This window comes from Cyrtonyx montezumae, unplaced genomic scaffold (genome assembly GCF_038088225.1).
Source record: "Cyrtonyx montezumae isolate F1298 unplaced genomic scaffold, pur_monq_1.0 scaffold_7, whole genome shotgun sequence".
In the NCBI taxonomy this organism is placed as follows: Eukaryota; Metazoa; Chordata; class Aves; order Galliformes; family Odontophoridae; genus Cyrtonyx; species Cyrtonyx montezumae.
The window spans coordinates 26790052-26802161 of NW_027072078.1; the positions used below are offsets into that span (position 1 = coordinate 26790052).

Genomic DNA, 12110 nt, shown 5'->3' on the forward strand with positions numbered 1-12110 from the left:
AGTCTTTCCAGAAGCTGAAGTCCAAGTTGTAACACTTGCTTTGCCCACTAATATGTAATTGACTTAAATCTGTTTTTACGAATGAAAACTCATTTTTGCCTTTACTTTATTTTATTTTATTTTTTGTGGGAGGACATATGTGCACAAAAGATCTTTAACTACATTCATGCTGCCATGAAAAAATGCCCAAAATCAGATGTGTAATTAGAGATTCTGTTAAATGCCTAATTCCTGCACCTGTGAACATTTTTGGCACAATAGTCCTTGGTTTTTTTTTTTTTTCCTTTTTCTCATTTTCTTGGCTAACAATTAAGTTCCATTGCAAAGGAAACTGTCAAAGATATTCTGGGTTGTTTTTTGTTCTTCATCTAAGTCCAATAGAAAAAAAAAGAAGTTCCTTCTGCTTTTGTTGTTGTGTGAAATATTTTAAAGGGTAATATTAGATACTGGTTCATTTAACATCTAATTAACCATAGCAAAACTCTTTTGAGATCTTTCAGGACGAAATATGATGTAACTGGTTATGACAGTACTGCAATAAAGTAGGTTACTCTTCCAGTCTGAAAGTTAATGTATAGGCTTCTTACTTTTTGTCTGAGATAAATTCAAATGTTGGTCAAGTTCTAACAAAGCTAATGATAAATTGTGTTAGTTAGATGGGGTAGAATGAAGAGCAAAGGGTGAAGTAACAGGATGTTTTTGGTGTATTTAAGGTAGTTGGAAACAAATTAAAATATCTGGCCATTTTATCAGTGATCTGAATTGATTTATCAAGCTGTTAGTTCTTCCTAACTTATAGATGCCTCTGCAAAAACTGTAGGGTGTCATCTGTGCTTTATTCCAGGCTACAGATGACTTCAGCAGTGTCCAAATACACATCTGCTCTGCAAACAGACTCAATCAAGAAATTTATCACAAAACAGAAGACTGTAGCAGAATACTACTCTGTCTATGCAGCCATTCACTTTTCCATAAGACTTTTTCATAACTCTCCTACTTCAAAGAACATCTTATTACAGAACAAAGACATTTATGCATTATGTAAATCATCGGGGACATATGAAGGAAATCATTAAGGTGGAAATGTGCATTCACTGTATCTGATGTTACCCACAAATAGAAGGCAGATATCAATCTCTTAATTCACTACAGTAACCTTGAAAAGAGATTCAAGAGGTCAACCGAAGCAGGAAAAGGCCTGCCTGGCCTGCAGGCTTCTACTTCACATGTCCTTTCCTAGTTCTTGTTTAAGGATCATGGTCCTCCTCCAGCAAATCAGTCAAGTGTACACGTAACTCTATCTGTATCCAACAAGTATAAGCATGTGCTTCATGCACCATCTTAATTGCTTAATCAAGCTCCTTATATTGTGAAACAAACTTGAAAGCTAAACAAACAGGAGCCAGATGGAAGATATTTTTATCAGACAGTTCATAAGATTAAAGAGTTGCAGTCACTGAGCACTGCCATCCTTTAAAAACACAGCACCAGGATATGGCTGCATCCATGCAGCAACCTCACAGTAAGACAGTGCAGGCAGCACCCACTATTGTAAAGTGTGTCAATCTTTCCTCTTTATTTTCTGATATCAATAACCAATATAAACTTGCATGACTGACATAAAAACGCATCATCAGTGATTTTAAGATAGATAACATCAAGGAGGACTGCAACAGTTATTTGAGTTAAGAACCAGTAATTGCAGAAAATGTAGAAATAGTTATTTTAAGAGTTGTTAATTTTGTGGGTGATTTTAATGTGCTATGAATTGGCAGTGTAATTCTTTTAGGTGCCCAGCATAACATTCTTATTACTTACAAATGGCAGGAAAATGTCAGAGACTATGTGAGCTTTGTTTTGCATTCTGTTTGTAAAGCAAGTCATAGCAACAGACATCTTTTAATCTGTTTTCCCTAGTTATAACATAAAGCATTTAAAACTCTTTATTAGGCTATTGCTCCTGTGAGTTCTATATCAAATCCAAAATAATTGTGGGGTTGCAAACTTTTCCACTCTAGGCTTCTAGTACTAGCTCTCTGATGTGCTGTGATCAATTTACACTCACATAAATAAATAAATAATAGCTTATTATAATTGAAATCTTATAGATTTGGCCAGGTACTTGCCTGGTCCTAATTGACAGACAGCACAGTCATCGAAATGAATGCAAGGTTACACGAATAATTTAGGGCTTTGACAAACATTTTATCCACAGGTTAGGTGGCAAAATGAACAGCAAGGAGATAGTTAAAAATCCTGATATTTAGACATTCACAACTGGCTTTTTATTTAACACCCCGGTAAGATGGAGGGGACAAGTTCACTGTTCTAGGCTCATTGTTTCTTTCCACTGGCTGCAGACTCAGCAAGACAAATGTGCATTAGTTTATATTGTCAAGGCTATCTTTGCAAGCAGATGGGCTGGAAATCTAATTAAAAAACCAAAAGCTTTGATTCTGGCAAAAATAGCAAAATCTGTGGGACAACCTTAAATCCTCTGAATTAAATGGCTGTTCTATGTCAATGCAGTTCTATTGTCTCACTTTATAAATAAAATATGAAGGGCTCTACTTTCACATAGACTCAAAAACGTGCTCATTTGTGAGTTTAATAAAGCATGTGTATTCAGTGCAATTAGATAAGCATATGTATAAAGTAATAAATACCCCCTATATAAAATCAGCACACGTGTAATGAAGAATATAGCCCAGTGTGGACAAATCAGCACATGCTAAGATTATTAAGTGCTCTCTCTGAAGCTTCTGTGAATTAACCATGAAGCTGCCATGACTATTTTCAGCTTATAATTCTCCTGCAATTATTTATCCTATCTGTGCCTGAAAATATGGTAGATATTATTCAACAAGATAATTCATTTTTCTCAGTAAAGGAAAAATACACACATGTTACTGTTGAAATAGCTGAGGTAAGCTACAACATAGAAAAACTAGCAGGTGGCAGTCAACCCAAAACTAGGACCTCACGCTGAGGACTGCAGTTCTCTCACAAGATATTAAAAAGGAATGAACAGTGAAGCAATAATTGAAAGGAAGCTACTTGAAGTTCTTTGTCTTTTCTTAATGTCTTTGAGTTACACTAGGTAGGCTTTTCTTTTAGTTGGTGTTATGTCCCTGTGAGCATCAGCTACAGACTTGTGGAGTGGCTGTGAAATGATATCTGTTCTTTTTTAAAGCACTTGTTGCCCAGAGACTGTGACAGTGTCAGTGCATCTTGCTACAGAAACCTGCTATATTAGGCCCATTCTTACATATGATGCTATATTGCTCTGGCTTAATGTACAGGTAGGGAAACCATTAGTTTGGTGGGGCAAAAGTGGCTTGTGACATATTTTTGATGCATCTTTTGCACATGTGAGCCAGTCACTATTAGGACAGATATCTGTAGTTGCAGTGCTCCATGAATCTACTCTGCGCTCTTTATTTTCATGGTCTGGCTGATGTCTACGATAAATTTTTTTTCTGACTAGTAGATTCCCATCATTCCTAACCTGGTATACATTAATTTGTCAATACAATTTTCAGGTCTGGCAGCAGGAAAGTCGTTGGATGGGGTATGCAGTTCTTGATGTGAGTGAGATGATGCAAATTTACATGTGGCACTTGTTGATGGATTTGCCTGTGGAGTTTTATTCTGCTTTTGACAGAGAAGCAATATAGCTAATAGTTGGAAAGGGGCAGGCAGCTAAAATGGAGCACTTACTTTTCAGAACATTTATCTGAACCTGCTTTAGATGATGAAACAGTTGTTCAGTTATTAATGATTACTGATGGGAAGAGATATTGATGGAGAACAGAAATGATTAGTGGTTATGGTGGAAATTCAGGATTATAAGGAGCATTTTCATAGAAGACTGCAGGGAGCAGCCTTAAGACTGTGCTGCTGAGATGCCAACACGGGAGTTCCCATCAGGACAAGAAAGTGCTTTATTGTGATGGACTGCAAAGTTTTGGGAAAAGCATGTAGGCATCTATGGCACACAACATCCTGCAGTGAGGCCTGAGAAATGAAGGGAATACCTCATCTGCTCTTGTGAAGATGGCTGACTGTTAGCTCAGAAATTAAGATGAGGTCTTTTAGTCCACATTGCCAAAACACACTGCTAACTTTTGGCTTCATTATTCAGCTGTTGGATTCTTCTGAGGTTTCCAGAAGATTTTTGGATGCTGCTTTCTCATTCTAGGGGCCAGCAGTGTCTTTCGGGTGCTCTACTCCTTTTGAAATACTGAGCTATCAACTTGTTTGTGCTCAGTTAGCGTCATTTTTATCTATTTATGTCACCACTCAAATAATAAGTGATACCTCATGTCAAGTAGTTTCATCAGCAAGGCTTGGTCCTTCTTACTAAAGGACTCAGAAAAAATCAGACCTGAGCTAGATGGTTTGAAATTGGGCTGTAAATAACACATCAGTATCCACTGCCTCTTGAGAGCTCTGCAAAATTGATTTTTTCTTCTCTGTGTCCTCGTAGTTATTGGAAAGAATGAATAAAGTCTGCTGAGTAGAGTAGCGCACACGTTTTGGTTTTACAAGCATAGCTTTTCACACAGGTTGATCCTGCAGCCTCAGAGCAAACCCTACTGCACGTAATACCCCTTGCACCCAATCCTCACCCAGTCTGGCACAGCAGGAAGTATCTATCTGATAAGTGAACTATTTTGGTATAAATCATTGTGACTACAAAGATTTCCTTTGTTAGTATGCGGGTGGAGCTCAAAAGAAATGAGTGCCACTAGATTTATTGGTCATGGTAACTCCCCATTGTGCAACCTGGGGAAAATGGAGAAGTCAACTTTTAACTGTACGTTTCCAAAGAGTACTCCAATTCTCACATTGTGTACTTGCAAAACAGACTCATTGCAGGGACCACAAAGTTTCTGGGCTCTAGTATTCAACCTCTCCTCCTAAGGGATGCACCTGAGTTCAGCATGTGCCCTTAAGTAAAATAAGTTCATGGACTCTGTCCAGAATCTTTTAACACTCGAGCAATGGCTGTATCACTTCTGCTAGGCAGCTCACAGGCTGAACTCTGCACTCTGCAAGTAGGTAGAAGCTAGATAGTTATTTGTGGAAGAATCTGTCTGCTCTTCAGAAGTGAAGATTTTAAAAGAGAAAACAAAATCCCAAAACATCAGAAATTTCTCAACATAAAATGCCTCCAAAAATATTTGATTGACAAAGATATCTTGTTTTGAGGAATTTTTTTTTTCTATTTAAGGTCTGTATGGAAGCTGTGGAACAAAATGAAAACTAAACACTTTTCACCTGAAAAGACCCAAACAGAATATAAAACCCTGTTACAGGTTTTAAGTACACACTTTCATGAGAACATACAACCTTAATGAAACATCTTATTTTGGAACCAAGTGTATTTTCTCACCTCACCCTCATTCCTTCAATCACAGCTCTTCACTACATGGATGTATGTTGCTCTCCCATAGTGCCAGGAGCAGCATATGATGTCTGATGAGTGCGTTACTGCAAGAAATATCAATACTACTTAGAGACAGTGATTTTAGTATCTTTGAAGAGCTTTCTTTCCTGTACTCATCTGTGAGCTCAATTGAGCCCTGGATCAAGTATGTTATTCCCAGAGTGCTTATATCTGCTGACTTCAATACAGAACTTGGCATGTTGTCTGTATGTGGCCATATATTGGATTTCACCAGGTGCTGCTGTCTGTTGTCTAAATCTACATTAATCATTCTTTGGATAAAATATGCAGGAATCAAACATGGTTGCAGGCTTATTTATACTATAAGGGGTCTTTCCACTGTGGGTAACTGCCTTCCACGTGTTTCAAGGAAATGTATGTAATTGCAATCTGGATTCTTTCCATTCTGGAGTAACAATGTTTTACTATGGTGACAAATTCCTGGAGCTGCTGCTGCTCTCCTTTAACTCACTTTTTAAGTAACTGATGTCTTGAAATGATAAATCAGGAACTTAGGTTGATAAGCCCTGAGCAGTCATTACCCAGTTTGAGTATATCTTACCTTACCTTATATAAAAATCTGGCAGTGTTGTAGAATAAATGCTACAGTGACTGCACATGAAGTGCACTTTATGGTCTCCTTATCTCAACTATGAAAGTACCTGAAATACAGGCATAAAGTTGTTTTTGTTTTTGTTTTTGTTTTTGTTTAAATCTGACTAGTTTGGCTGTACTGTGCACAACTCCATATTTACTTCTCACCTGGAATCCAATTAATTTGAATCTCCAAACATATTCTTAAATAGGTCTGTTTGCCCAAACCTCTTAAAGAGTGGTGTGTTTATATTTCAACAAAACTAATTTTTTTTTCCCAGCAAATGACATATCATTTTCATCCAGTAAATAATTTTTTTTGTTTTGTTTTGTTTCTGCTAACTAATCCCAAATATAAGACTTTAAAGGCTCAAGAGAGAGTTGAGTAGTACTTACTGTTCAAATATTTCTTTGTTGTACTAACAAATCTTTAAATGTTGCCCAGCATCAACAAAAACAAAGCCTTGATTAATTTCATATTTATCTCAGCAGCTGTTTCATGGAAGACCTGCCAAATATTGATCCAAATATAGTAGATATGCAAGAACAAAAGGGGAAGAGGGTAAAAATGGGTTGGTATGCAGGCATCCTTTACCAGCAGAAAGTTAATAGGAATGTGAAAAATCGTAATACTCATCCTCCAGCTTTGGCTGTAATAGCTGCAATCATGCATTCTTGGACACAGCTGTGTTTTGTATCTTTGCTATTTGAATAAAGACAGTAAACTTCTCAAATAATATTTATTTGCTCAATTAAATAAGAAGATGAATGCCTGCAGAGATCTGGCCTAGTCTATAATGACAGAGATCTAAATTTTTGTTTTTTGCCTGGATAGTAGACAACACAAGGTGACTCTGCTGAATTCTGACAGGTTCTCCTGACGTAGGACCTGCACCTCTCGTAGATACTGAGGATCTCATGTGATCATGGTTAAATATTGAGAAAAGGTTTTCTTACATCAAGGTGTGTCTGAGTGCTTCCCAGCTTACAGTATTTTACCGAAGAATCATTCTGACTTCAGAACTGTACCTTTAGAAGGAAAAATAAAAATTCCAGAATGAGCTACTTTCTTGAGAATAGCAGAAGCATCCTTTCTGGCACCAGTAAGCTTCTGCTTAAATATTTTTTTTCTGCTTTTCTGTTCCCTTTTGTTGACAAGTGGCCAAAATGAGGGGTTGAATGTGGACATTGTGCAGCCCAGGCATCTGTATTCCAGTGCCATTTGCAGTCACACCTCATGTCTCCTAAGAGCAATGGCTGGAAACCAAAGACAGGAGTTTTAGTCTCTGACTGGACCTCACCATCTCCAAGTCTCTTTACAAGATGTCACTAAAATTTCACTATGTCGCTGCTTCATGTCCAGCTCCAGCCAGCATGAAACTGGCTTGGGTTTCTTTCTTTCTCTTTTTTTTTAAAAAAGAGAATGAATATTTCCTTTTCAAAGCTACAAGAGAAGAAACAAATTTAGGTCACAGTAAGGAACAAAGGATTAATTGAAAATGAAGGCTGGATGACTGTTTCTTTCCTAGTTACAACAAAGCATTGTGAAACTAAGGAAGAAAATGTAAAAGGAAAAATTTAGGCTGAAGTCTGTCTACCTACAGACTTATAGGTAGCTGAACTTCTCTGGTGGGAGCTTTCCTCCAATTCTTATTCCAGAGTAACGATGCTCTCGGGATGTGCCTTTCCCCACTGGTGGCTGATTCACCAGCACGTGAGATGATGTGAGGATCAGCAGGGGTCCTGGGATCTGTGGGCAGGTGGACTGCTGCAGCTACTGGGGAATGCAGGTGGCAACACCAGCAGTGAGAGTGTACAAGAACTAATTAGAATGATAATTGGAATGATAATTGGAATGATGAGCACAGTACAATTTGTTGAGAAGTATTAAATGTCAAATATTTTAATAAGTAATGCAGGTTCCAGAGTGCTTCATAAATATGTCTATAAGAAAGGACTACCTTGTCCTCCAAATGCACTGGAAAGCATATTATCAAAGCAGATAACTATTTCTTCTGTCAAGATGATCTTCAGGCTCAATTTGGTAGTGAAGAACCGAACTATTAAAGCCATTAAATAACACTATAAACATCCCCAACCAGCTTCATTTTCAAGCTGTGTAAGCAAACCTCTAACAAGATGGATAAATAATTGCAGTAGATGAAACATGTTAACACTTTGGTTACTAAAGTGATCCTTGGCATATAGAAACTAGTCATGAGAGTTAGTTTGGTCACAGTACGAGATGAGGCCTTTGAGAGGCTGCCACATACTAATTTTTCTCTTCTTCTTCCTTTTCCACCCTCAGACAGTGAATCAATTGACTGATTACAGCCACATTTGTCAACAGAATGGCAATCTCAGAAATAATTATGCTCCTGTAGATTTTGTATTTACAGATTGATGCTTGTTGAGCTACTTGTAATGCTCGGAGTGTCTCCTGACAAGGTTACACTGACCCTCCTTGAAGGAGATCTTGCTCTCACTGTTAACAAATCATATTCTGAATGAGATGCCATATATGTCAGATCTGTGGTTTCAGTGGCCCAAGAGGCATGCTAAATGTGTTGCTTTTTCATTAACTCATGACTGCAAAATGGGAATGGAGATAGTGTGTTATTTCAGCTAATCAAGTGCTGAAGCTTCTAAATGCCAGAAGCTTTGGCCAAATTGTAAGAATGAAAAATACATATAATCAATGATAGTTTTTTCAAAGATTAATCAGAAAGCGTGAAGTGCTCAATATTGTTTGGTACCCAGCAAGCCAGCTCTTGCCAAAGAAAATACAATTTAGAGTGTGCCTGAATTAAAGAGGAAATTTGAGAAAATAACCTTCTGAAAGCACCCTAGAAATCAAAATAGAGGGGTTTATTTTGACGAAATTATCACATCTGCTTTTGGCTTTTGGATTTATTCCTTAAAACAAAACAAAACAAAACAAAACAAAAAAACAACCCCGAAGACATAAGTATTGATTTTACAAATATTCGCAGATATTTTTAGTAAACTTGGAAGGTAGTCTCAGTCTTTGTTTAAAAGCAGTGTGGCAACAGAAAAGACTCATCAACTGTCAGATATTTTGTGCTCACTGCTGCAAATCAAGTCCAGATGAGCACAGCCAAAAGGCTGATGGATTGCCCAAATACCTTGATCTGAGTGTTTTCTCCAGTTTCTGGTCAAATACCGATACCGGAAAAAATTAAGCACCACAATCAACATTAATTGCCATCCTGAAATGATTGCTTGTGCGTAATAGATATGTGAATTGCTGTAGCCTCCTGAGAGTCGGGGATAAAGCATGCCTTGCTTGGACAATGCAAAGGAAGTTTGACTGCTGTTGATGCTTTTCCCAATCAATGGCTGAACTGGGGAGGGTTTGAGTTGTTGCTTTTAAACAATAAATTTAATAAGCATGGCTAGACTATTCAAAAGGAACCTAGGGTCATTTCCTCTACATATTGAGGTAACTGATGAAAAATGACTGTCTGTCAAGGATGACAAATGTTCACAGATTACTCCGACTCTCCAGAATTTATGGGTGTTTTGTTGTCTACTAATGAGGCTTGTTTTAGAACCCTGTCAATGGCTGTTGGTATTGGGATACTATGACTTAAATATTGTCATTTTCAGTGTGTTTTTCTTTTAAATACAAGATGTTCCCACGTTTCTGTAAGCCTTTTGTACTTTCAAATCCACATTCAGCTTTGCTTTTACAAACTGTTTTTAAATATTTTATAAAATCATTTGGATTTGCATGTATAGTTTCTCAAAAAATATGTATATTTTTTGAATTAATGCTAAGCAGCTGAAGTCTGTGTAGGTACCTGGAGGCAAACTCCTTAGAAAAACACACCATGGTAGACTATTTCTGCCCTAAAGAGCTTACTATCTAAATAAATACTTAAACACTTATCTCCTTCTTCTTTGTTTGGCTGCTGGGTCTCTGTGTCAAATGTTTAAAGAAAAATCAGTCATTCAATATAATAAGGTTCAGTGAATTGGCAGAAGTTGCTGAAGACCCCATAAAGCTCTGCAAGAAAAAAGCAACACAGAACCCCTATTCAGGTCCTTTCTGATTTGATTCTTTGTCTCAGCTGTAGTTCCAAAGGGCAAGAGGCAGTAGCAACACCAACAAAGCTTCTTTGACAGCATTTTTTGGCATTAGTTATGGCAGGATCAGATGACCAACCTTTCAGCACTAGGTAAAATGAGAATAAAAAGATCTATATTCCTAACAGTGCTTGGAGGTGCCAGGTCTGCCTTATGTTTCTTTGCACAGAGTGTTGTATGCAGCATGCCCTAAGTGTTCCAGTAAGGTGAAGACCAAGCTTGCTGGCTTCTTCCTGACACTGAATGGAGGCTGTACAAGTTAGGGGCTTCCCTTAACACAGCAAAAAACCCTTTGCTCTGGGGCAGTCTGTGCACAAACTTCTTTACATCTCAGTGAGCTCACCAAGGGCTTTTGTTTGTAAGTTATATTTGTTAATCTAGTGTGCCTCCTATGAAAAATACTCCATCTTTGATTTAGAGAGCTTTACAGAGTTTTTTAGTGAGATATGTGTCACTTAGATCTTACCAGCAGAAAGCGTTTTAAGGATTCAGACAGACAGAATGTAGTGAAAATGTGTGTGTGCGTTGAGAGTCTTCATGTGGAGGCTAAACAGCATATTATGACTCTGCATTATAAACGTGCTTAATAATATCTGTCTTGAGTATATTTTGGATTCTCTCTAATGATACCCTTATCAACATTTTCTATTTTTAAGTATCTTACATATGCCTTTATGTCTACTTATGCCTTTATGAAGCTGTTTGTAATGATGGCCAGTTTGCAGAAAGGCCAAGTGTGCTTTACTCATGTACTAAAGAGATACTTCTGTTCTGTACCTCTCTGTTACAGTCATTATACAAAATAGATTCATGTTCTGCCATGTTTCTCTTTCATTTAAATAATCCTTTCTTCTTTCTACAATTCTTTTCTTTCAGCATCATCTCCTTGTGGCTGTGACCTTTATTCCATCTTTAAATATATATATATATAACATCAGCAATTAGGCCATTCTGTCATTTTTAGTGCTTTGGCCGTGAATTTTAGGCATTAACATCCCAATAACATTGCTGAGGTTTGAGAGTTCATATTTTATGTGATTTCCCTGTGCCCACGGGAGATACCTTGGCTCTCTGAGTTTGGTGCCATGCAAAGTAGGTGTACTGGCTGGGCAGTCAGAGGAGTCAGCACTTCCTGATTCTAATCTAGTGTTTGGATGCTGCAGATGCAGGATGATGCTTCTGAGCCATATCCCTTTTTCTGAGAAGCAGTAATATGTCCCTGGAAAAACTATTCAGAAGGCTGCCCAGATTTGACTTGAATCAACATGTTCTTTCATCCTTTCCCCTCTCTTGTGAATAAAAAGGGAGGGCACATGGCAAGCTAGTGCTGTGGTGCTCTTGTTCCATACGCATCACTAAGGATGAGGCTAGACAGCCATCTTTAATGTTTGAGAAGTGAGGAGCACAGGCTGGCAGATTAAGACTGCAGACTTAAATAGCCCAGCAACATTTGGAAGATCGATCAGGAGGGAAAAGGGCCTCAATTTTAACAATGAGTCACAAGGACCTTCCTTTCTGGGAATGATTGCCAGGCACTTTTCTGGAAATTGCACGCTTTTAAAAAGCCCTTTGTGGGGCCTCTGAAAATGAAAGCACCCAAATGTACGAGTGGCCAGCAACGTTAAGGCACAGGATCCTGCTTGTTGGCTTTGATTGTGAATTAAATTCAACAGGTTGAAAGCAGAATCTGTTGTATACATATATTCAGGTACTATATAGATAGATTTGATTGTAGTTTTGATTGTGTGAAACTATAAGTTATTTCAATGAAAATTTGAATTACCTGTTCTTAGGAAATAAGAGATTTAACTGTAAAGTATACATTTGACTTCATATAGATTAGGTTTTGGCCAAACTCTTGAAATTGATATAACCTCAATGCTGTACTATTTTGCCTTTTATTTTGAAGTATATCATCCCTTACTTTGCTCTGCAGCACTGAATGATAGCAACA

The 12110-nt window shown here is 37.6% G+C and overlaps 1 protein-coding gene across 1 annotated transcript in view; it reads left to right on the forward strand.

Annotated features, from left to right (window-relative positions):
* The window catches only part of KALRN (kalirin RhoGEF kinase), a 425990-nt gene that overhangs the window by 171195 nt on the left and 242685 nt on the right, over positions 1 to 12110 (forward strand). The window lies entirely within an intron of this gene.